Raw genomic sequence first — 26,083 nt, 5'->3', positions numbered from 1 at the left:
CATAATACAACAAATGAGAAAGGCTGTTCTGAAGAGGACATTAAGGATGTGGCTAAATAACCATTTGATAAGATTGGTATGGGTATGAACCACAAATTTAGTCAGTAACCACAGAAAAGCAAGCAATGGAAATTAGATTATACCAACAAAAACACTGCTAGTTGGGACTAAAAGACACAGAGAAAATGAGACCAAAGAAAGAAGGCTGCTAACATATCTTATCCTTCAGTAAAAGGGAAGAATCACCCAGAAGGTGATTTGGAGATCACCAATGCTGCCATTTCCCACCACAGGCCCACAGACCAAAGCTACTTTTTCCTCAGAGTATGAGACCTTTACAGAGAAGGAAAAAGGCTGCCCATCTGAGCCCTATAGGTGGGGCCACCCTGAAGAGCTCTGTGGGTGACATTGCCACCCCTGTGGGCCTGAAGGGCAGAGCATCAAGCCAAAGAGGATTATGCTTTAACTTTAAAAGCTAATGGAATTTGCCTTGCTAGGTTTTGGACTTGTTTGGAACCCATCATTCCTTTCTTTTTTTTATTTAAAGATTTATTTATTTATTTATTTATTTATTTATTTAAGAGAAAGAGAGTGCGAGCAGGGGGAGGGGCAGAGGGAGAGGGAGAGAGGAAGCAAACTCTCCACTGAGTGTGAAGCCTGAGGCAGGGCTTGATCCCATGACCCCAAGATCACAACCTGAGCCAAAATCAAGAGTCAGATGCTCAACCGACTGAGCCACCAAGATGCCCCATCATCTTTTCCTTCTTTCCAATTTTTCCCTTTTGGAATGAGAATATCTATCCTATGCCTATCCCATCATTATCTTTTGGAAGCATATAACTTATTTGGTTTCACAGGTTCACAGCTGGAAAGGAATTTTACCTTAGGATGAATTCTATCTCAAGTCTTACCCAAATCTGATTTAGATAATATTTAGATGAAACTGTGAACTTCAGACTTTAGAGTTGATGCTGAAGTGAGTTAAGACCTTTAGTTATTTTGGAGTGGAATGAATGTGCTTTGCATATGAGAAGGATATGCATTTTGGAGGCCCAGAGGTGGAATGCTATGGACTGAATTATGTCCCCCTCAAAATTCATATGTTGAAGTCTTAACCTCAATGTAACTACATATAGAGATATGGCCTATAAGAGGTAATTAAGGTTAAATGAGGTCATAAAGGTGGGGTCCTGATTCTGTAGGATTAGTGTCCTTATAAGAAGGACACAAGAGGCTCTCTTTCTCTCTCTTGATATATAGATGATAGATAGATGATTAATAGATAGATAGATATCAGGGATATATATCCTGCCATATGAAAATATAGTGAGAAAGAAGCTGTCTATAAGCCAGAAAGAGAGCACACACCAGAAACCAAATCAGCTGGCACCTTGATCTTGGACTTCCCAGCCTTCAGAACTGTAGAAACAAGATTTCTGTTGTTTAGGCCACCCAGTCCATAGTATTCTGTTATGGCAGCCCTAGCAGACTAATACAGGGTGGTGATGGTGGGGGGGGTGACATGCATTTAGAATGGTTAGGGCTATGGGTTCCTTAGACACTGAAATACACAAAAATTCAGATTTCCGTCACAATTAATATTCAATGGATATACAGTGCGATTGTGGTGTCATGTTTTGCCTAGAAAAGTACATATGCTCTACAATGGAGAATAATCCAATTAGATTAAAAAGTTTCTATTTAAAACTGAAAACACACCTGTAGGTGCTATTAGTAACTTCTTACATGGCGCCAGAAGATCTGATATTAGTGAGCACAGGCCAGTGTGAGTTCATTCGTGACTTCAAAGTGTTAGTGAAGTTGCATTTTTGTAGACAAACTCCCATATGGGGATCAAGGCTCCTGCATTGGGAAAATATTTTTGATCAGTGCTTCTTGTTAGTTATATTCTGATTTCTGACAGAATGTATATCATTCTGAATGGCTCCCTAAAGGCAAAAAGCTTGTGAAGTATAAGCAGAGGGGCAGCATGGGGTTAATGAAAGCCTTGGGATCTCTACAGGATAACAAAAATACAGAGATAAGAGCAGAGGATTGGAAACAGGAAATTCAGGGCCATGAACTTTTGCCTTTTACGAATGTCAGGCACCCTGATCATAACATAGCGATATAAGATATATACTGAATAGGGGAAAAAATATTACTTATTTTTTCCTAAAACTTATAGATAGGTTTCTGGTGATGTGATATCTTTATGCATACTGGGATACACATTTAAGTTTAGAAAAAAATGAGTTTCATGAGAGATTTATGACTTTAATCCAGCTTTGGGTATGGGGAACTGGAAGCCAATTCTGGCAACCACCTTTAAAGAATGAGCACATATAAGGGAATTGATCAAATTACTGGCAGTTTTCTGTGGCTGTTGGGATTATGAGTGGCAGTGTAGTTGTAAAGATTGTAAGCTTTCAAGCTAGACTGCTTGAGTTTGAATCTTGACTCTCATACTTGGAAGGGTGACACCTTAGGAAAAATTCTTAAGTTTTCTGTACCTTGTTTCTTCATTTGTAAATAAATAAATAGCAATAACATCTGCCTCTGGATTTTGTGAGCATTAAATAAAATAATTCATGGAAAAAAATAACAGAGTAACTGATCCATAGTAAGTGCTCCCACACTGTTACATGTTAGCTATTATTTTCTTCAAAAATTTCAGACTTTTCTAGAATTAAAACTATATTCCTTTATTATCAGAAAAATAGTATATTAAAAAGATATAACACTGTTGAACTATACGTAGATATATAGATGTATATCTCATTTATTTTGTGTGTCTTGCAATTTGGGATTTGGATAAGGTTTGAGATGAGAACATACTATTAGTCATTTATTTTGTAATCCAGAAAAACCAATCTGGACCTAGGACTCTAGACAAAGAACGTATACACAATCTACATTTTAATTAATAGCTCTCACATTCCATTTCTGACGGTGGCCAGCTGTGGAGGTTTATATACATGTTATTTAACCCCTTAAAATGAGGATAATAATACCAAGTCTGTAGGGTTGTGGTGGTGATTAGGTTAGGTAAACAGGAAAGGCTTCTTCCTGCATATTGGCTGGTGTATAAAAGGCATTCAATCAACATTAGTGGCCATCATCTCCTACTTAACTTTAACAGGTTAGACTAAGTAGTCTAGCATGTACTACATTTCAGTACAGTTGTTTTTCAAGACAGAAGTCAAGTCCAGGCCACTATATCTTCTTGCCAATGTTTCATGTAGACAATTCCCAAATATACTTAGATTGTGTGACCAAAACACAATTGTATCAACTTTTTATTTTGCAATAACCATGGGACAATCTGTAATAGATACCTTCAATATCAATTTTCTATATGGTGCATAAATGACTTGATTATCTCAGAAAATTCCTCTAAGGGATACCCACTCACTGATATTAAAGCATGTCTAGTCTGAAATTCCATTACCCTTGCAATTTGATCAGGTTAAAGATATGAATCAGGGAAATCTTTTAACATCAATGCTTCCATAGAGGTGTCATATCATCATCTGAGGTGTGAAGTAGCAGACAACTGTTCATAGCATAGTAATTTATTTTTGCCTAAAATATTCAGGTACTGCCTCTATGATGGTATAATTAACATTGCAGGTTTACCCTATGAAGAATCTCAAAAGAGACTTGTAATTAATAGAACTTGTGAACACAGAGCAATTGAGGACATTATAAAATGTCTTGAGATTTATAATGATAGAAAGGATTTCTTTTGTCAGTTTCTGTTTATTTTTATTTTGTGCATGAAATTGCCCTTGAGTAGTTAACAATTAGTACCTCAATGCCATCTGGCATTTTTTGGATAGGCGCAACTCCAAAATCATAGGTGAAATATCACCTGTAAAAAACAGAGGTTTATGATCTCTGTAATGTACTAGCATGGGTTCAGAAGTCAATAACTATTCGTTAGTCTCAAAAAGAACTTAAAACTAGAGATTCAATGCCATAGAATATCAGACAGCCCTACTCTCACAATCCAAGCAGCTGATACAGCTCAGAAGTTGCCTTTTGTGAAATAAAAGTTGATACATTGAATAATGCCAGCACCCCCTTGAAGCCTACCCATTCCTAAAGACAGCTTAAAGATCCATTTTTTGTTTGGGAGTGGGTAACTTACCAGTTCTACTAAACGAACATTAGCAGCACTGATGTAATAGACTAAGATTTCCAAATTCTTAGTCTTTTTCTTCTCTAAACATGAATTCCTGATATGTAGTGATTAAAGGCAGGGATCATTGATGTCAGGGAGACCTTGGTTTAAATCCTGCTGCCATCAATTTCTTGTGACACTTAATGAATTACTTAATCTCTCTCAACCTCAATTTTCTTATCTGTTAAATGGTAATAGTCCCCAGATTTGTTACAAGGATTAAATGAGTTCATATGATCTCCAATTCATTAGTCTATTTCAATCTCTCCACTCAGAACCTCACTAAGATAGCAATGATCAAGATTAAAAACGACTTCCATATTGCCCTCTCAACAGCATTTAACCCAAGTAACCATGCTTTCCTGAAGCACTCTCCTAATTTCTGGGATACCACATTCTTTTGACTGTCTACTGAGTTCCTTGACACTTTTTCTGAGACCCCATTGGGAGTCCAACATTCTCTGTGCAATCTTAAATCTTGGTGTGTCTGAGGACTTAATCTTAGGATCTTTCTCTGTCATTCTGCTCTCTTTTCTCTCCCCTTCACTCTTTTTTCCCTCTATAATCACTTTCTAGGTAATTCAATTCTAGCATTGTGGCTTTAAATACTATTAATTTTTTGATGATTTTCGAATTTCTATATAAAATTCAGACCTCTGTTCTGAGTCCAGATTTGTATGTTACAATTTTTTTTGACATCACCACTCAGATATTTGTTGGGCATCCAAAGTTAATATGTCAAAAAAGACCTCATGATTTTCATCCAAAAGCAAGAACAACAACAGCTTGTTGCTCACTTAGTTATTCTCAATTTACTAAATGTACCACTGTAAACTTCCGTTCCTCAAACTGAAAACCTAGAATTAATCATCAGTCTGTTGCTTTCTTTAATTCTCTACATCCAATACATTACCAAAACCTATGACTTTATCTCCAAAACAATTCCCTAATCAATTCACGTCTCATAATTCTTAACTCTCACTACCCATTCTCCCACAATAAATAGAAGAAAATTTTGAAAATGCAAATCAGATCCTATCTCTTCCCTGCATGGAATACTTCAATGGAGTCCCATTGCTCTCAGGATAAATCCGTATTTCTTACTTCAGCCTAGAGGGTTTCTAAATGATCTAGTTCCAGATTACTTCCCCAATATTATCTCATCTAATTTCTCCTTAATAAGCTCCAACAAAACAGGCCTCCCTCTCTAACATCTTAAACACCTTTGTAACCTATGCCTGGAATTTTTTTTTTAAATTCAATTAACCAACACTAGTTTCAGATATAGTGTTCAATAATTCCATCAGTTGCATATAACACCTAGTGCTAATCACACCATCATGTGCCCTCTTTAATGCCCATCACCCAATTATCCCATCCCCCCAACCCACCTCCCCTTCCACAACACTCAGTTTGTTTCCCAGAGTCAAGAGTCTCTCATGGTTTGTTTCCCATCACTGATTTCTTCCCATTCAGTTTTCTCTCCCTTCCCCCATGATCCTCTGCACTTTCTTATATTCCACATAAGTGGAACCATATGATAATTGTCTTTCTCTGATTGACTTATTTCACTGAGCATAATACCCTCCAGTTCCATCCATGTCAATGTAAATGGTAGGTATTCATCCTTTCTGATGGCTGAGTAATATTCCATTGTATATATGAACCACATCTTCTCTATCCATTCATCTGTTGAAGGCCATCTTGGCTCCTTCCACAGTTTGGCCATTGTGGACATTGTTGTTATGAACATTGGGGTGCAGGTGTCCCTTCGTTTCACTACATCTGTATCTTTGGGGTAAATACCCAGTAGCGCAATTGCTGGGTTGTAGGGTAGCTCTATTTTTAACGTCTTGAGGAAACTCCATATTGTTTTCCAGAGTGGCTGTACCAGCTTGCATTCCCACCAACAGTGTAAGAGGGTTCCCCTTCCTCCACATCCTCGCCAACATTCGTTGTTTCCTGTCTTGTTAATTTTAGCCATTCTGACTGGTGTGAGTTGGTATCTCATTGTGGTTTTGATTTGTATTTCCCTGATGACAAGTGATGTGGAACATTTTTTTCATGTGTCTTTTGGCCATTTATATGTCTTCTTTGGAGAAATGTCTGTTCATGTGTTCTGCCCATTTCTTGACTGGATTATTTGTTTTTTGGGTGTTGAGTTTGATAAGTGCTTTATAGATTTTGGATACTAGCCCTTTATCTGATATGTCAGTTGCAAATATCTTCTCCCATTCCATAGGTTGCCTTTTAGTTTTGTTGATTGTTTCCTTTACTGAGCAGAAGCTTTATATCTTGGTGAAGTCCCAATAGTTCATTTTTGCTTTTGTTTCCCTCACCTTTAGAGACATGTCTTGAAATAAGTTGCTGTGGCCGAGTTTGAAGAGATTGTTGCTTGTGTTCTCCTCTAGAATTTTGATGGATTCCTGCCTCACATTGAGGTCTTTCACCCATTTTGAGTTTATCTTTGTGTATGGTGTAAAAGAATGGTCCAGTTTCATTCTTCTGCATGTGGTTGTCCAATTATCCCAGCACCATTTATTGAAGAGACTGTCTTTTTTCCATCGGATATTCTTTCCTGCTTTGTTGAAGATTAGTTGACCTTACATTTGAGAGTCCATTTTTGGATTCTGGATTCTGTTCCATTGATCTATGTGTATGTTTTTGTGCCAGTACCATGCTGTCTTGATGATCACAGCTTTTTAATATAGCTTGAAGTCTGGCATTGTGATCCCCCCAGCTTTGGTTTTCTTTTTCAACATTCCTCTGTATGCTTGGAATGTTTTAACCCCAGATCCTTGTATGGCCAACTAATTTTTATCTCAGTCCAAATGTCACCTCCTCAGAGAGGCCTTTCTTAACTCCTCCCATCCAGTTATACTATCTTGTCACCCTGTTTACATTCTTTAGAATACCTAGTATAATCTACAATTATCTTGCCTATTGACATGTTTATCTGTTTCCTCTACAATGTAAGCTCTATGTGAGCAAGGATAATTTCTCCTAGAATAGTTTTTGTCTTTGAAGTGTTCACCATGTATTTGTGAAATGAATAAAGTGTATATACAAGCACTTAGAACAAAATCTATGTTCAATAAATGGTAGCTATGAATGTTATTAAATAAAGAAAATGAAGATAACAAGGAGGAGGGAGAGGAAAAGAAGGGAGAGGAGGAGGGATAAAGGAAAAATAGAGAAAGAACATGGGAAGAAAGTGAGAAATTTCTTAAGTAATTTCTGTAAATGTATACTTTGTTGATTCAATGATAAAGACACAATGCATAGAATTTAAAAAAATTCCATTTAGCTATGGAAAATTGTAAGGAGAAAATAAATTTTGAACTGACAGATAATGTCAAATAGCCCTCTCACTATGAAAGATGTTTTGTCTCATTTGTAGCATTATTTTTCATATTGTTAACAGGCCACTGATATTCTCCACCAAATATTGCACAATCAGTAAGCTTTCCTGCAAGAGACCACTTGGGTTTCTTCAAACTCTAGACATTTTTTTTCTTCTTTGGAGAAGCCAGCATATCTTTTCTTTACAAGCGAATAGACAAACTTAGTTGGAATGATGCTATTTCTGTCTTATAATACTCCCCAAAGAATACATTTGGAATCTGTAATTGGATATTTTAATGAATTTGTTGGACAATGATTCCAAGAGTTATGAATCACTTTCTACCCCCAAAGGTTTCTATTTAAGCCTCTATATCTCTAAATTCAAGCTGCTCTGAGCAGGAGCACTCCTGTATGTATGTGTGTGTGTGTGTGTGTGTGTGTGGTTTTCACACTAATTGTGATTGGTCCCATAGTTTAGGTAGAGAATTATTCTGCAAGTACTACTACTTTTCTATTATGCTAACATGTTGTCAAGGGCTCTCAGTCCTCATGTCATGTTCTTCTTTTATAATGGAAACTATGTCACTTGCTTTTTTTTTATGACATACATTTTCTTATACAATCAGGAATGTTAAATATGGTATAATCATGTAGAACCATCATTGAAGGGTCATTGCATAAACTCTGAAAGTTAATATAAACACATTCTGTCTCTATTTCTCTCTCTCTCCTTCTACTCTCCCCTTCCTTCCCTTCCTTTCTTCCTTACTTTTCTTCCCTTCCTCCTATATATTTAGGCATGAATATTTACTTTGTATGATGTATTACCCTCTAAACAATCCTCCATACTGCAGTGTTGAAGAAGATATTACAGTACTAAACCATTAACAGTAGCATCCTCATTAGTACCTTAGCATCTCTGAACAATGACAGAAGATATTGATGAGGTGTTTCTTTAAAAAGTAACATTTTAATCAATTATCTTATTTGCAGCAAGGATGGTGTGTGTGAGGCTTTATTACTCTCTATATTAGCACCATATAAAGTGGTTATGGCTATATTTTTTGGTTCCAAGATAAAATTAAAGCCTTAGTATATGAGTCCCATCAAGCAGATTGGCTGATATCCAACTTTTCAATACACCAAAAAGCAGTCATTTTAAATATGCTTTGATCTTAGTTTCCATGGTGGACTTCCTATCCAACATTTTGCTAGAAATATTGAGAGTAAGCATACATTATCTTCTGCTATCCTATTTTTTTCTTAAAGAAATCCCATACTTCTTACTGTAAATCAAAAACTGTAATTTAACTAAATAGTCTATCTTTTTAATGACACACTACTCTGTGCTAAACCTACCCCAAACCATAGCATCTTAAAACTACAGAGATCTAAAGAAAATGAAACACTAACTAATACTCAAGGACAACACAAGTAGAGATGTACAAACAACAATTCCCTTTGCTACACACAACAGATTTAGAAATACGAACTCTAAGTAAGCAATTCTCCATCCTCTTCCTCCACAGTTTTTCATTTTCATGGATTTTTGGTTTGGATGTTTCTAAACTGCTGGACAGTTAAAATACTAGATATCCAGTCTCTTTGGAGATGCATCCCACCAGGGAGTCATCAAGTTTTGCAGAACTGAGAACTTTAATCATTTTACCTCCAACTCTTCTTCAGGAGATTTAAGTAGCATGAGTGTAGGGAAAATGTTACACCTGGTAGCCATAAAATGAACAATACACAAAATAATATGTTAACTTCAGGGTGGGAATTAAAGTATTGTGCACATCATGTTTTTTGAATGAAACTTTCAAATTGGAGATTATCATATAGTAAGTGTATCTTTTAGGCAGCGCTTTTTTTAAAAAAAAAAAATATTTATGTAAGGCCATGTTTCCCAAAATATTCTCTTGTGAAACACTTGTTCTGTGAGATGCTGTGCAGAAAAAAAAATATGTCTACTTGTCAAATTCTACCTTTAGGAGATCCTGCACTGGACATTCTTCTCTGGAAGATTTATAGTATATTAAAGACAGGGTCAGGAGAAGCAGTAATAAAACATTTAACCTTGCTGAACCCAGAGATCTCCAAATGTATTTGCCTTGCCTAATATTCTTCCTGCCAGCCTTATGTGACCCTTACTTATTTATCCTGAAGAACTTACTATAGAAATGTTGATGAAACAATTTCTTTTCTAAACCAAATAGGAGGCCATTGCCTGCTTCAAAGACTCAGTCTTTTCCCTATCCTCCCAACTAATTTATTGTTTAGATAATTTTTCTTAAGAACAGTGATATTAAAAAAATGTTTCCCTTCAAAATTAAACACTTACATGTCAATGCAATAAAACAAAAAGGGATACAATAGTCAATAACTGCTTCCTTCTTACCAGTCTGCCAAATAGTCAATCCTTCCATTTACTCTGAAAATGCTTCTCTTGACACTACTTTTATCCTTCTAACAAAGTTTCCTCTCTCACTTTCTTTTCACTGCCAAAGTGCCAGTTGGTTGCTAGTCCCATCAAGACTACATCAAATAATCCACTTGTATCCACTTAAACATGATATATATTTTCACACCTCTCTGCCTCTACTTCTTTTCCTCAATCCAGAAAGAAATGACTTTGTTCCAACTTTTAATTTGTTGAATTAACAAACTATTTATTTTTCAGTTTCATATATAACTTGCTCTTGAATCTTTCCTAGTCACTTCTTTCATAATGAATCCTTCATTTGATTGCATTTTTATAGAAAATTGTTTATGCAACTAATGCTGCTTAAAACTATATTTAGATGGGGAGGAGCAAGATGGCAGAGGAGTAGGAGACCTATATTTTATCTGGTCCCAGGAATTCAGCTAGATAGTTATCAAACCATTCAGAACATCTACAAACTCAACAGGAGATCAAAGAAAAGAATAGCAGCAACTCTATGAACAGAAAAGCAACCACATTCTGGAAGGTAGGACATGTGGAGAAGTGAATCTGAGGCAATACGGGAAGATGGACCACATCCATCAGCCGGCTACTGGCAAGTGATAGAGCAACAGAGCACAAAATCAGAACTTTCAGAAGTCTGCTCCACTGAGGGACATTGCTCCAGTGGCTAAGCGGGGGGTGGAACTCTCGCTGGGACAGTGTGGTTTCAGGACACGCAGGGTCACAGAAAGACCAGGGGTGCCTGAGGGCAGCAGAGCTCCCAGGTATTGGAACAGGGAAGCCAGCTGCAAAGACGGAGCCAAGGAGTGGGCTCTCAGCTCAGGGTTGCCATAAACTGTGATCCGGAGCACAGTTGGGCCACTGATCTTTGAGCAGGGATCCAACAAGTGGCAGATCCAGGGAGACTCCCTTTCCTCCCCCAGGAGGAGCAGTGCAGGAGCCCACCATAGGAATCTGCTGGGTTTGGAGACTCCAAACAGGGTCGTGTGCCAGAGATAGAAATGCTCAGTCACAGACCGGGTGAGCTCGGAGTGCGGTCAAAGACCAGGGAGACAGGAGTGACTGACTGCTTTTCTCTGGGGGCTCACTGAGGAGTGGGGCCCCAAGCTCTCAGCTCCTCTGGGACCAGAGATTGGGAGGCCACCAGTTTCATTCTTGTCTTCCAAAGCTGTATGGAAAGCTTTCAGGGAACAAAAGTTACCAAGAGCAAACCCGAGCAGATTACTTAGCCTGGCCCCTGGCAAGGGTGGTGCAATTCTGCCCCAGGCAAAGACATTTGAGAATCACTGCAACAGGCTCCTCCCCCAGAAGGTCAACAAGAACAGCCTGCCAAGACCAAGTTTACCAATCAATGGCAACAACAAAACACTAGGGAATACAGCACATAAAATTCATGGCTTTTTTCCCCATGATTCTTTAGTCTTTCAAAGTTAATTTTTAAAATTTTCTTTATATTTTTGCTTTTCCATTTTTTTAGTTGAATAGTTCTTCTTCCCTTTTCAACCAACATCTGATCAATTCCTTTTTTAATTTTCATTTTTACAGTCATACCCTATCCCTTCATTGTATTTAAACTTATTTTTTGTATATATATGTTTTACTTTCTTTAAAATTTTGGGATACAGTTTCTTCTAATGAACCAAAATATACCCTAAATCTAGTGTGTGATGTTGTCCTAGTCTCCTGTCTGATCACATTATCTTTTTTAAAAATTTTTTTTCATTCTTTTTCAACCAACTTCTTAACAACTCCTTTTTAAAAATCTTTTTTTAAATTTTCATCTTTACAGTCATATTCCATCCCTTCATCATACTTACCCTTATTTTTGTATATAGATATAAGTTTTCCTTTCTTTAAAATTTTCGGAGGCACTTCTTTCAACAGACCAAAATACACCCAAAACATAGTGTGTGGTTCTGTTCTGTTCACCAGCCTGATCATAGTCTTTTTTTTCCCCCTTTATTTAATCCCTGGTTTTGGGTCTCTTCTGATTTGTTTAGTGTATATTTTTCTGGAGTTGTTATTACCCTTCTAGCATGTTCTCTCATTCACTTATTCTCCTCTGGACAAAATGACAAGATGGAAAAACTCACCTCAAAAAAAGAATAAGATGTAGTACCAACCGACTGCTAGGGACCTATTCAATACAGACATTAGTAAGATGTTGGGACTAGAGTTCAGAATGACGATTATAAACATACTGGCTAGGCTTGAAAAAGAGCTTAGAACATACTAGAGAATCCCTTTCTGGAGAAATAAAAGAACTAAAATCTAACCAAGTCAAAATCAAAAAGGTTATTAATGAGGTGTAATAAAAAATGGAGGCTCTAACAGCTAGGATAAATGAAGCAGAAGAGAGAGCTAGTAATGAAAAATGGAGGCTCTAACAGCTAGGAAAAATAAAACAGAAGAGAGAGCTAGTAATATAGAAGGCCAAATGATGGAGAATAAAGAAACTGAGAAAAAGAGAGATAAACAACTACTGGATCACGAGGCAAGAATTCAAGAGATAAGTGATACCATAAAGTGAAATAACATTAGAATAATTGGGATCCCAGAAGAAGAAAGAGAGAGAGGGGCAGAAGGTATATTGGAGCAAATTATAGCAGAGAACTTCCCTCATTTGGGGAAAGAAACAGGCATCAAAATCCAGGAGGCACAAAGAACCCCCCTCAAAATCAATAAAAATGGGTCAACACCCCGACATCTAATAGTACAACTTACAAGTCTCAGAGACAAAGGGAAAATCCTGAAAGCAGCTCAGGACAAGAGGTCCATAACATACAATGGTAGAAACATTAGATTGAACATTAGACCAGAAAGGAATAGAGACAATATACAGTAACAGTCACTTTACAGGCAATACAATGACACTAAATTCATAGCTTTCAATAGTTACCCTGAATGTAAAAGGGCTAAATGCCCCAATCAAAACACAGGGTATCATTGGATCAAAAAAAAAAAATGAGACCCAGCAATATACTGTCAGCAAGAGACTCATTTTAGACCCAAAGACACCCCCAGATTTAAAGTGAGAGGTGGAGGGGTGCCTGGGTGGCTCAGTTGTTAAGCATCTGCCTTCAGCTCAGGTCATGATCCCAGAGTCCTGAGATCAAGCCCCGCATTGGGCTCCCTGCTCAGCAGGAAGCCTGCTTCTTCCTCTCCCACTCGCCCAGCTTGTGTTCCCTCTCTCGCTGTGTCTCTCTCTGTCAAATAAATAAATAAAATCTTAAAAAAAAAAATAAAGTGAGGGGTGGAGAACCATATACCATGCTAATGGACATCAAAAAAAAAAAAAAAGCTGGGGTGGTAAGGTAATCCTTGTATCAGACAAATTAGATTTTTAACCAAAGACTAACAAGAGATGAGGAAGGACACTATATCATACTTATAGGGTCTATCCAACAAGAAAATCTAAGAATTTTAAATATCTATGCCCCTAAAATGGGAGCACCCAATTAAATAAGCCAATCAATAACAAAATTAAAGAAACACATCAACAATAATACAATAATAGTACTGAACTTTAACACCCTCCTCACTGAAATTGACAGATCATATAAGCAAAAGATCGACAAGGAAATAAAGGCTTTAAAAGACACACTGGACCAGTTGGACTTCACAGATATATTCAGAACATTCCATCCCAAAGCAACAGAATACATATTCTCATCTAGTGCACATGGAACATTTTCCAAATAGATAACATTCTGAGTCCAAATCAGGTCTCAACTGGTACCAAAAGATTGGGATCATTCCCTGCATATTTTTGGAGCACAATGCTTTGAAACTAGAACTCAATCACAAGAGGAAGGTTGGAGAGAACTCAACTATATGGAGGCTAAAGAGGGAAGGGTCAACCAGGAAATTAAAGAAGAATTTAAAAAATTCATGGAAACAAATGAAAATGACAACACAACTGTTCAAAATCTTTGGGATGCAGCAAAGGCGGTCCGAAGAGGAAAGTATATAGCAATAGAAGCCTTTCTCAAGAAACAATAGAGGCCTCAAATACACAACCTAACCCTACACCTAATGGAGCTGGAGAAAGAACAGCAAATAAAGCCTAAACCCAGCAGGAGAAGAGAAATAATAAAGATCAGAGAAGAAATCAATGAAATAGAAACCAAAAGAACAGTAGAACAGATCAACAAAACTAGGAACTGATTCTTTGAAAGAATGAATGATTGATAAACCCCTGGCCAGGCTTATCAAAAAGAAAAGAGAAATGACCCAAATAAATAAAACCATGAATGAAAGAGGAGAGATCACAACCAACACCAAAGAAATACAATTATAAGAACATATTATGAGCAACTATATGCCAGCAAATTAGATAATCTGGAAGAAATGGATGTATTCCTAAAGATGTAGAAACTACCAAAACTGAATCAGGAAGAAATAGAAAACCTGAACAGACCTATAACCACTAAGGAAATTGAAGCAGTCATCAAAAATTTCCCAACAAACAAGAGCCCAGGGCCAGATGGCTTCCCAGGGGAATTCTACCAATCATTTAAAGAAGAATTAATACCTATTCTTCTGAAACTGCTCCAAAAATAGAAATGGAAGGAAAAGTTCCAAACTCGTTTTATGAGGCCACCATTACCTTGATCCCCAAACCAGACAAAGACCCAATCAAAAAGGAGAATTACCAACCAATATCCTTGGTGAACATGGATGCAAAAATTCTCACCAAAATACTAACCAATAGGATCCAACAGTACATTAAAAGGATTATTCACCACGACCAAGTGGGATTTATCCCTGGGCTGCAAGGTTGGTTCAACATCCACAAATCAATCATTGTGATACAATACATTAATAAAAGAAAGAACAAGAACCATATGATCCTCTCAATAGATGCAGAAAAAGCATTTGACAAAGTACAGCATCCTTTCTTGATCAAAACTCTTTAGAGTATAGGGATAGAGGGTACATACCTCAATATCATAAAAGCCATCTATGAAAAACCCACAGCGGATATCATTCTCAATGGGGAAAAACTGAGAGCTTTCCCCCTAAGGTCAGGAACATGGCAGGGATGTCCACTATCACCACTGCTATTCAACATTGTATTAGAAGTCCTATCCACAGCAATCAGAAAACAAAAAGAATGAATCGTGGATCACTACATCAAAAACTAATGATGTATTTATTTTTAATAAAATAAGTAAAAAATAAAAGGCATCCTAATCAGCAAAGAAGTGAAACTCTCACTTTTTGCAGATGATGTGATACTTTATGTGGAAAACTCAAAAGACAATACCCCAAAACTGCTAAAACTCATACAGGAATTCAGTAAAGTGGCAGGATATAAAATCAATGCACAGAAATCATTTGCATTTGTATACACCAACAAGAAGACAGAAGAAAGAGAAATTAAGGAGTCGATCCCATTTACAATTGGTAAATAAGATACCTAGGAATAAATCTAACAAAAGAGGCAAAGAATCTGTACACAGAAAACTATAGAATACTCATGAAAGAAATTGAGGAAGACACAAAGAAATGGAAAAATGTTCCATGCTCATGTATTGGAAGAACAAGCATTGTGAAAATGTTACCTAGAGCAATCTACACATTTAATGCAATCCCTATCAAAATACGATCAGCTTTTTTTTAAAGAAATGGAACAAATAATCCTAAAATTTGTATGGAACCAGAAAAGACCCCACATAGCCAGAGGAATGTTGAAAAAGAAAAGCAAAGCTGGTGGCATCACAATTCCGGACTTCAAGCTCTATTACAAGGCTGTAATCATCAAGACATTATGGTACTGGCACAAAAACAGACACATTGATCAATGGAACAGAATAGAGAGCCCAGAAATGCACCTTCAACTCTATGGTCAACTAATCTTTGACAAGGCAGGAAAGAATATGCAATAGAAAAAAGACAGTCTCTTCAACAAATGGTGCTGGGAAAATTGGACAGCCACATGAAGAAGAAAGAAATTGGACCATTTCCTTACACCACACACAAAAATAGACTCAAAATGGATGAAAGACCTCAATGTGAGACAGGAATTCATCAAAATCCTTGATGAGAACACAGAAAGCAACCTCTTTGACCTCAGCCGCAGCAACTTCTTCCTAGACACATTGCCAAAGGCAAGGGAAGCAAGGGCAAAAATGAACTATTGGGACTTCATCAACTAAAAAGCTTTTGCACAGCAAAGGAAACAGTCAACAAAACCAAAAGACAACTGAGAGAATGTGAGAAGATATTTGCAAATGACATATCAGATACAGGGCTAGTATCCAAGATCTATAAAAAACCTATCAAACTCAACACCCAAAGAACAAATAATCCAGTCAAGAAATGGGCAGAAGACATGAACAGAAATTTCTGCAAAGAAGACATCCAAATGGCTAACGGACACATGAAAAAGTGTTCAACATCACTTGGCATCAGGGAAGTCTAAATCAAAACCACAGTGAGATACCACCTCACACCAGTCAGAATGGCTAAAATTAACAAGTCAGGAAACGACAATGTTGGCAAGGATGCAGAGAAAGGGGAGTTTCCTCAAAAAGTTGAAAATAGAGCTACCCTATGACCCAGCAATTGCACTACTGGGTATCTACCACAAAGATACAAATGTAGTGATCCGAAGGGGCATCTGCACCCCAATGTTTATAGCAGCAATGTCCACAATAGCAAAACTATGGAAAGAGCCTAGATGTCCATCAACAGATGAATGGATAAAGAAGATGTGGTGTATATATACAATGGAATATTATGCAGCCATCAAAAATGAAATCTTGCCATTTGCAATGATGTGGATGGATCTAGAGGGTATTATGCTAAGCAAAATAAGTCAATCAGAGAAAGATAAGTATCATATGATCTCACTGATATGAGTAATTTCTGAAAGAAGACAGAGGACCATAGGGGAAGGGAGGGAAAAATGAAACAAGAGGAAACCAGAGATGGAGACAAACCATAAGACTCTTAATCTCAGGAAACAAGCTGAGGGTTCCTGGAGGGGAGGGGGTGGGAGGGATGGGGTGGCTGGGTGATGGACATTGGGGAGGGAATATACTATGATGAATGCTGTGTAAGACTGATGAATCACAGACCTGTACCCCTGAAACAAATAATACATTTTATGTTAATAAAAAGTAATAAAAACCCTATATTTAATTTTGCCTCATATAACATTGTTTTTGACTATGTTTACAGACTTTAAATCTCTTGAGAATAGGAGGCCATGAATCATTCTTTTCTATATTATGTAGAACAGTGTCTTATACAAACTGTCATTAAATATACATTTGTTGATTAAGTGAGTAAATGTCAATAAATTTAACTTTGAGGAGAGCTCTATTTACTCCCCTGGAGAAAGACATACACTTAAATTCTGGATTTTTGTAATAATAAAACCCTGAATTTAATCAGAACCTGTTGTTCTCTTTCTTTAAGTTGTACTCCTTTCTTTAATTTGTTAATCCTTACAACCCCAAGTCTTTATTCCAGAGAAAGGAGTATTTTTCCCCAAATATTCTATAATCTATCATTTCAATTATACTTTGCACTAAATAGCACCAAAGTCTTCTTGTCTGAGTTATATGACTATTTTTTTTAATATGACTGGTTTCTGTCCTTACACCATCATATTAACACAGACATGGGACATATAGGAAATATAGGCTGGGGAGTGCCTAGGTGGCTCAGTTGGTTAAGCGTCTGCCTTGGGCTCAGGTCATGATCCCATCATCCTGGGATCAGGCCCTGCATTGGGCTTCCTGCTCAGCAGAGAGCCTGCTTCTCCCTTTCCCTCTGCCCACCCCCCCATGCTTGCTATCTCTCTCTCTAGTTCTCTCTCTCAAAAAAAATAAATAAAATCTTTAAAAATTTAAAAAAAAGAAGAGTTAAAATGTATAAAAGTAATAAAATAAAAATTTGACCCATAATAATTAAAAATAATAACATTCTTTTCATCTCTTTCTCCTCCCCCATCCGCATTCTGGAGCTCAGAATGATGCATAATTAAAATGTAATATCAAAAGAGAAAAATAATATCATTATATACAAGTTCAAATATTCAAGTAAAGCCCCAATGAACACCATATTCTTTATTTTCTCAAAAGTGCTAACAACAAGAACAGTAATAATAAAAGAAACCCACAAAGATGAACCCAAGGCAGTGCTGACAATAATGAAAAGAAAACACAATATTGAGGCAATGGTATCAGTGACCTTAGGTATTTATGACTTTGGAAGTGAAGAGAAATGATCAATGCAAAATTCCTAAAGCAATCGGATTTAAGGCCAAAGTTTTCCTCGGTCATTGTTCTCTTTCTTTAACAGTGCCATCTAATGAACTCAATTATGAACATAAAATGTAATAAACTACAGTCATTCTTCAATTCAACTTCAAAAAGAATCCAATCAAAAATTAACTCTGAAATGTAAATGTAAAATTTTGAATACACACATACATCCTCCAACAGACACCAGTAAAAATGAGATGGCACATTTTCTACAGCTATCAGACATTGAACTGATATAAAACCAGAACAGCATATTCTTGGAAAGATATCTAATGAAACTTGTGCTTGATTCACTTTGATTCTCTGCTCCTCAAATACGCTTCACAGGGAATTATTGCAGAGTCACATGTGTGATAAGCTCATTTTCTCTTATAACTTTGTCTAAAACCCACAAGCCACCAAAGTACACCACAATTCCAAAACTCCAAGATCCTAAAAAAACTAACCAAACCAAAACAATAACAACAACAACAACACCACACACACACACACACACACAAACACTCTGTAAGATTCCTTCATGAAGAAAGAAGCACATTTCTCAAGATGAAAAAATTTTCCTATTCAGTATACAAACACTGGTCCCAAAGTGCCAACATGCTGAAATCCTGGGAAAGAGGCCCAGGCAGCAAAATAAAATCTCTCATCTCCTTGTGGGTGACAGAACATAAATAACACCAACACAGAGCTAATAAGTGGACTCATTTACCCTTTGCTGTGGCTTTCAGGAAACCTTTCATCAAATTTATTGCCAGAGCTGCTGCACATTATTGTGTTCTTTATTAGGCATTCTTCTCCCTGAAGATTAATTCAGGACTTTATGAAGCTGCGTGTTCCAGAGTAATAGATGATTGCAAGTAAGTTAAGAGGTGTCACATTCACATCACTATAGACACATGGAATTGTGTCAAATATCTGATGACATTCTTAACAGTATATTGGCTTAAACTCGATGTGACCATGTCTTAAACTCTCTTTTTGGACCAGTGTCAAAGAATGTTTAGGGGACATTCAGATTTGAGGGAGATAGATAATGCAGAATAAAAACAGTTGTGGTATATTCCCTCAGCTGCATCTATAAGATGACAATACAACTTTTAGGAAAGTGAAATATTCTGTCAAATCACAGGGTTTTATTTCTCACCTCCCTGATATCATCTGTGCCAAAAAACTAGATTGAACTGATAAAAATGAACCAGATGTTTTATATATGTAACTTCTATGGAGATGAATTAGCACTGGTTTAACTCGTACATCTGAAGCCAACTTTGAGTTTACAATAGCATGCTGCCATAAATGAAACTGATTTTTTTTCTACACAATTTCAAATCAAATCCATCCATTCATTCAACAGCTCTTGAGTGCCTACTATGTGTTAGGTACTCTTCCAAGTACTAGGGAAACATATTTTTATTGCAAAAAAGGCTAAGTTGAGTTGATGGTTTAAGTTTTATGTAATGAACAAATTGAAGGTTGATTAAGTTGTCCATTTAAATATTATTTAGCTATCTGCAAACAGAGCTGAATCTAAATCACAAAGCACAATGCTGGGTATTTAATAAATTTCAATTAGCATATTTAACGTAGACTTTTGATAATGTTGCTTGGTCAAATTTACTGGAAATTCTAATTGCTTCTTTTTCTGTTTTGAAAAATGCTTTGTATATCTTGAGCTCAATGTCAAAATAGTGTTTACATAGTTTTACTAAAATTAGTATCTATAGGGCATGCCTTTCATCTTTAGTGCAAATGACATCAAACTAAAGGGGTTATTTAACAAAAACAACACATACTTCTAAAAGCATTTACTATGTGACAGACACTGTTGTAAGAGAGAAGAACATCTACGTTTTAGTTTGGTAACTTTGCACTATGAATCTTAGAAATCTGAATTACCTACAGTAATGAGTTCTTGACAGTTTATTCCAGGTGCCCTATACTTAAAAGGCACTTATTTGGAATTAAAACAGAAATCTTACTTTTAACTGTTCTCCTAAAAGACATTCTTGTACAGTTATTATTTGTGTAGGGCATAGAGATTTACACATTAGCTTTTCTAACTAAATGGATGCAGTGATCCCTCTAATTCTAAAATTCAATGATTCGTTCACTCACAATTAGAAAAATATCACCTGCTGGTGAAAATTATGGCCATACAGATAATATGGGATAAGAAGTAAAATTAAAGGGTCTAAAAATTGTGCCATAACTAGTCTGAAATAAAAATCTTCATTATTTTCCTTGATTCAGCTTCACCAGAGATAGTAAGCAATACAAACAGGTTGCTTGTGTTTTTCTTCTTAGAATTATTATTTTAAAAATTTCCTTCTGCAAGTCATTTCCCCCCACAAAACATGTTCATTTTTTCTAGAACAGTTTATTCACTGGCCACCAGGAAATAAATAATAAAGTGGAGTCTTAAAAATAATACAACTGTGTAGAACCATGCTATTTCTATATGGAAATACACTGGAGCAATATTTGAAATAATTCTACCCTTTTAATCCCTGTTTCCAGATTTATTTACAAATTTCCTTCATACCATTCTCATCTAAGTGTGGAACATTTTTCTAGGCTAAAACCTCTTAATTAGTTCTTATAAGCTTTTCTTGGACAGGCTTACTAACAAAAGTTGTTTGTTAGGCTAGGATCATTAGTAATAGGATCAATTTTAGCCTTATATTAGTTTTATTATTTGGTATTTTCAGCTATTTATGGATTTGGCAAAACTTTTTTAAAAACCTTGCACATTTCAGAGCCAACTACATAATTGCATATTCCTTCCCAAGTCTATAATAGCATAGCAAAAATCAAAAACAAGCAAACAAACAAACAAAGCCTAAAAAATCCTGGAAAATGGGGCACATTTTTATAAAGGCCTACAAGTTATTCTTGTTGATAAAAATACCATTCACGTATAACAATTTAATGGTGGGAAATGTGTGAAGCAGCAACAAGATTTTACAGATTCGTATGCAGAAGTGGAGAACATAGAAATCAGTTGTTATACTAACTCTTAATTATTATGACAAATGATTCAACTAAATCATGTCCACTCAATTGAAATAGCCATTTGATAATAATGCATCACTTTTATCCTTCAAAAGGAGCAGGAAGACAAATGCTACTTGTTTTTTGGAATGGCAAAGTAAGGAACTCAGCAAAAAAACAATGATAAAACTGGACAAATTCATCAAAAACTAACATTTCAGGACTCTGGATTGACCAAAGCCATACAAAAAAAAAATGAAAAAAGTTTGTTCAAGAAAAACAACTAAACCTTAACAATAGGAGTACATGGCAGTTTAATCTGGGGCTACTCCAATCCCCAAGCCCCAGCTCCACGTATGATAGCTCTATGAGTGCAAGGTAGGCCATGAGGACTTAACAGTCTCATGGTGTAAGGCATCTGTCTTGATTTAGAGAAAAGACAATAAAAACTCAATCTCAGAGGTATTGTCAAAGCCAATAGTGATGTTGCTAAAAAACAATCAGGGAAGGTGTTCATCCCTATCTGAACAGGAAGCCTTGTACACCCAGAAAAGATTGACTTTATAAGAACTGACTTGCAACTGACTGAAATTAGAATGTGTAGCCCATCTACACACAGATGGATTGGCAAAGAGTGAAAATCTTATTCACTTAAGGAGTCTAAGCATAAATTTTAATCAATCACTGATTTACCACTAATTTATGATGACTCAGAGGTAACTCTTGTGAAACAGTATTAAAAATAAAATAAAAACAATGAAATAATTTTTAAAAATAGAACAAAGACATCAATGGCCACACAGTACATGGGATACAGGGGATACAGACTCTACAGAATTAGTCTAGGCAAGATACTAGACAAATAGACCAAACAAAAGATAGTAACAACAAGCACCAACAACAAATCCATAGAGGAGATCCAAATCCATAGGCACTGAGTTAATTTCTCTAAAATGATCAGTTTTCAACAAAAAATTTATAAGACATGCAAAGAAGTAGGAAAATATAACCCATACACAAAGAAAAAAATTCAAGAGAAGCTATCTCTATAATAGTGTCCAGATGTTGGACTTAGTAGAAAAATACTTCAAGGCATCTATTATTAATGTGTTTAGAGACATAAAGAAAACCATTCCTTAAAATTAAAGGAGCATGTGTTGGCAATGACTCAATAAAGAATATCAATACAGAGACAAAATATATTTTAAAAAACATCAAATGGAAATGTTATAGTTGAATATTACAATAACTGAAATGAGAAATTTACAAGAAGGGCTCAATAGCAGATTTGAGCTGACAGTGGAAATAATCATTGGGCTTAAAGATAAATCAATAAAGATTATCCAATCTGAAGGATAAAGAGAGGAGAGAGATGAACAGAGCCTCAGAGACTGGCACAAAAACAGACACATAGATCAATGGAATGGAATAGAGAGCCCAGAAATGCACCTTCAACTCTATGGTCAACTAATCTTTGACAAAGCAGGAAAACAATGTCCAATGGGAAAAAGACAGTCTCTTCAACAAATGGTTTTGGGAAAATTGGACAGCCACATGCAGAAGAATGAAACTGGACCATTTCCTTACACCACACACAAAAATAGACTCAAAATGGGTGAAAGACCTCAGTGTGAGACAGGAATCCATCAAAATCCTAGAGGAGAACACAGACAGCAACCTCTTCAACCTCAGCTGCAGCAACTTCTTCCTAGAAACATCACCAAAGCCAAGGGCAGCAAGGGCAAAAATGAACTATTGGGACTTCATCAAGATAAAAAGCTTTTGCACATCAAAGGAAACAGTCAACAAAACCAAAAGACAACCAAGAGAATGGGAGAAGGTACTTGCAAATGACATATCAGATACAGGGCTAGTATACAAAATCTATAAAAAAACTTATCAAACTCAACACCCAAAGAACAAAGAATCCAATCAATAAATGGGCAGAAGACATGAACAGACATTTCTGCAAAGAAGACATCAAAATGGCCAACAGACACATGAAAAAGTGTTCAACATCCCTCGGCACCAGGGAAATACAAATCAAAACCACAATGAGATACTACCTCACACCAGTCAGAATGGCTAACATTAACAAGTTAGGAAATGACAGATGTTGGCAAGGATGCAGAGAAAGGGGAACCCTCCTACACTGTTGGTGGGAAGGCAAGCTGGTGCAGCCACTCTGGAAAACAGTATGGAGGATCCTCAAAAAGTTGAAAATAGAGCTACTGTATGACCCAGCAATTGCACTACTGGGTATTTACCCCAAAGATGCAAATGTAGTGATCCGAAGGGGCATCTGCACCCCAATGTTTATAGCAGCAATGTTTACAATAGCCAAACTATGGAAAGAGCCTAGATGTCCATCAACAAATGAATGGATAAAGAAGATGTGGTGTATATATACAATGGAATATTATGCAGCCATCAAAAATGAAATCTTGCCATTTGCAATGACGTGGATGGAACTAGAGGGTATAAAGTTAGGCGAAATAAGTCAATCAGAGAAAGGCATGGATCATATGATCTCATTGATATGAGGAATTTGAGAAACAAGACAGAGGATCATAGGGGAAGGGAAGGAAAAGTGAAACAAGATGAAACTGGAGAGGGAGACAAACGATGAGGCTCTTAATCTCAGGAAACAAACCGAGGGTTGCTGGAGGGGAGGGGGTGGAAGGGATTGGGGTGGCTGGGTGATGGACATTGGGGAAGGTAGGTACTATGGTGAGTGCTGCGAATTGTGTAAGACTGATGAATCACAGACCTGTACCCCTGAAAAAAAATACATTATATGTTAATTTAAAAAAATTAATAACAAAGAGTCAGAGGCTTAACTGACTGAGGCACCAAGGCATTCCTGGAGATATGGCTTTCAGAAAATAATTGAGGTTAAGTGAGGTGAGAGTAAGATGCTAATCCAGTAGGATTGATAGCCCTAAAAGAAGAAAGGGGAGGGGAGATCTCTCTCCACATGCACTCACTAAGGAAAGACTATGTGAGCACAAAAGAAGTGGCTCTCTGCAAGCCAGGAAGAGAGATTTCACCAGAACCCAAATATGCAGGCATCCTGATATCAGACTTTCATCCTCCAGAACCATGAGCAAATAAATTTCTGTTGTTTAAGTCACGCATTCCATGGTATTTTGTTATGACAGTCTGAGTCAACTAAGACATGAATCCTATAGTAACCATTAAGAAAGTAACTTAAAAAAAAAAAAGTAAAAACAAACAAACAGAAAATTAAATTGGAATTAATGTGGCACAGCAAAAAAAAAAAATATCTTGCAACAAAATAAAAGTCAATGAAAGAAATATAGGAACAAAAATGTGAAACATGTAGAAAACAAATAGTAAAATACAGACATAAATTCTCAACAAAATACTATGAAGCTGAATACATAAAGCTTTAAAAAAAATCATTACAGGGGCACCTAGGTGGCTCAGTCATTAAGCGTCTGTCTTCGGCTCAGGTCATGATCCCAGGGTCCTGGGATCGAGCCCCACATCAGGCTCCCTGCTCAGTGGGAAGCCTGCTTCTCCCTCTCCTACTCCCCCTGCTTATGTTCCCTCTCTCGCTGTGTCTGTCTCTGTCAAATAAATAAATAAAATCTTTAAAAAAAAATCATTACAGACATGCACCAGGGCTTTGGTTAGTAGCTTCTGCTGTCTCAGCCAGCCCCTCCCCCAGGAGACTATTGCAGTTGGCCATCCCCTACTCCTCCATAACCCTGTACAACCAAAAGGCCATGATCAAAAATGCCAGTTTGTCAGAGGAGATGCAACAGGACTCTGTGGAGTGTGCTACTCAGACACTGGAGAAATATAACATAGAGAAAAACCTTGCCACCCATATTAAGAAAGAGTTCAACAGGGAGTACAACCCCGCCTGGTACTGAATTGTGGGGAGGAACTTTGGTGTTAATGTGACGCATGAAACCAAACAGTTCATCTACTTCTACCTGGGCCAAGTGACGATTCTTCGATTCAAATCTGGTTAAAAGCATGGACTATGTCACACACCCAGTGATCATCCAAAAACAAGGACTGCAGACTAAATTTTAAATAGCAGATGCTAAAATGTTCAGCCTTGCCCAAGGGACCACCTTGATCTTTGAGCCTTTATTGTGTTGTTTTGTACAGGGCATACTCTGTACAAATTTTTTTGTGGTTATAAAACAATTAGCAAAACAGCTTACATTTGTATTTATTTTCTATTCTATACTTCTGCCCCATGTTTTTTCTCTTCAAAATCCATTCCTTTTCAGGGGCACCTGGGTGGCTCAGTTGGTTAAGCTACTGCCTTTAGCTCAGGTCATAATCCCGGAGTCCCAGGATTCAGTCCCACATCAGGCTCCCAGCTCAGTGGGGAGTCTGCTTCTCCCTCTGACCCTCTCCCCTCTCATGCTGTCTCTCACTCTCTCTCTCTCTCAAATAAATAAATAGATCTTTTAAAAAAATCCATTCCTTTAAAAAATAAATGTCAGAGAGGCGCCTGGGTGGCTCAGTCATTAAGCATCTGCCTTCGGCTCAGGTCATGGTCCCAGGGTCCTGGGATGGAGCCCCGCATCGGGCTTCCTGCTTGGCAGGAAGCCTGCTTCTCCCTCTCCCACTCCCCCTACTTGTGTTCCCTCTCTCACTGTGTCTTTCTGTCAAATAAATAAATAAAATCTTTAAAAAACAAAAATAAAAAAATGTCAGAGAAGTGAAAATTAAATAAATTAAAAAATAAAAAAGCATTATATACAATGACCAGTTATCCTTGGAATGTGAGGTTGTTTTAACCTCAAAATATCAATTAATATAATACATTTTATTAATAGAGAAAAGAAC

General features: G+C 36.8%; 1 pseudogene; it reads left to right on the top strand.

Moving 5' to 3' along the window:
• The first annotated feature begins 1,990 nt into the window (after positions 1 to 1,990).
• LOC102730686 (dynein light chain 1, cytoplasmic pseudogene) lies at positions 1,991 to 25,251 on the top strand (annotated as a pseudogene).
• Positions 25,252 to 26,083: the final 832 nt, after the last annotated feature.

Source organism: Leptonychotes weddellii, chromosome X, assembly GCF_054177405.1.
Source record: "Leptonychotes weddellii isolate Sample4059 chromosome X, ASM5417740v2, whole genome shotgun sequence".
Classification (NCBI taxonomy): domain Eukaryota; kingdom Metazoa; phylum Chordata; class Mammalia; order Carnivora; family Phocidae; genus Leptonychotes; species Leptonychotes weddellii.
This window is presented reverse-complemented; position numbering and strand designations above follow the sequence as displayed.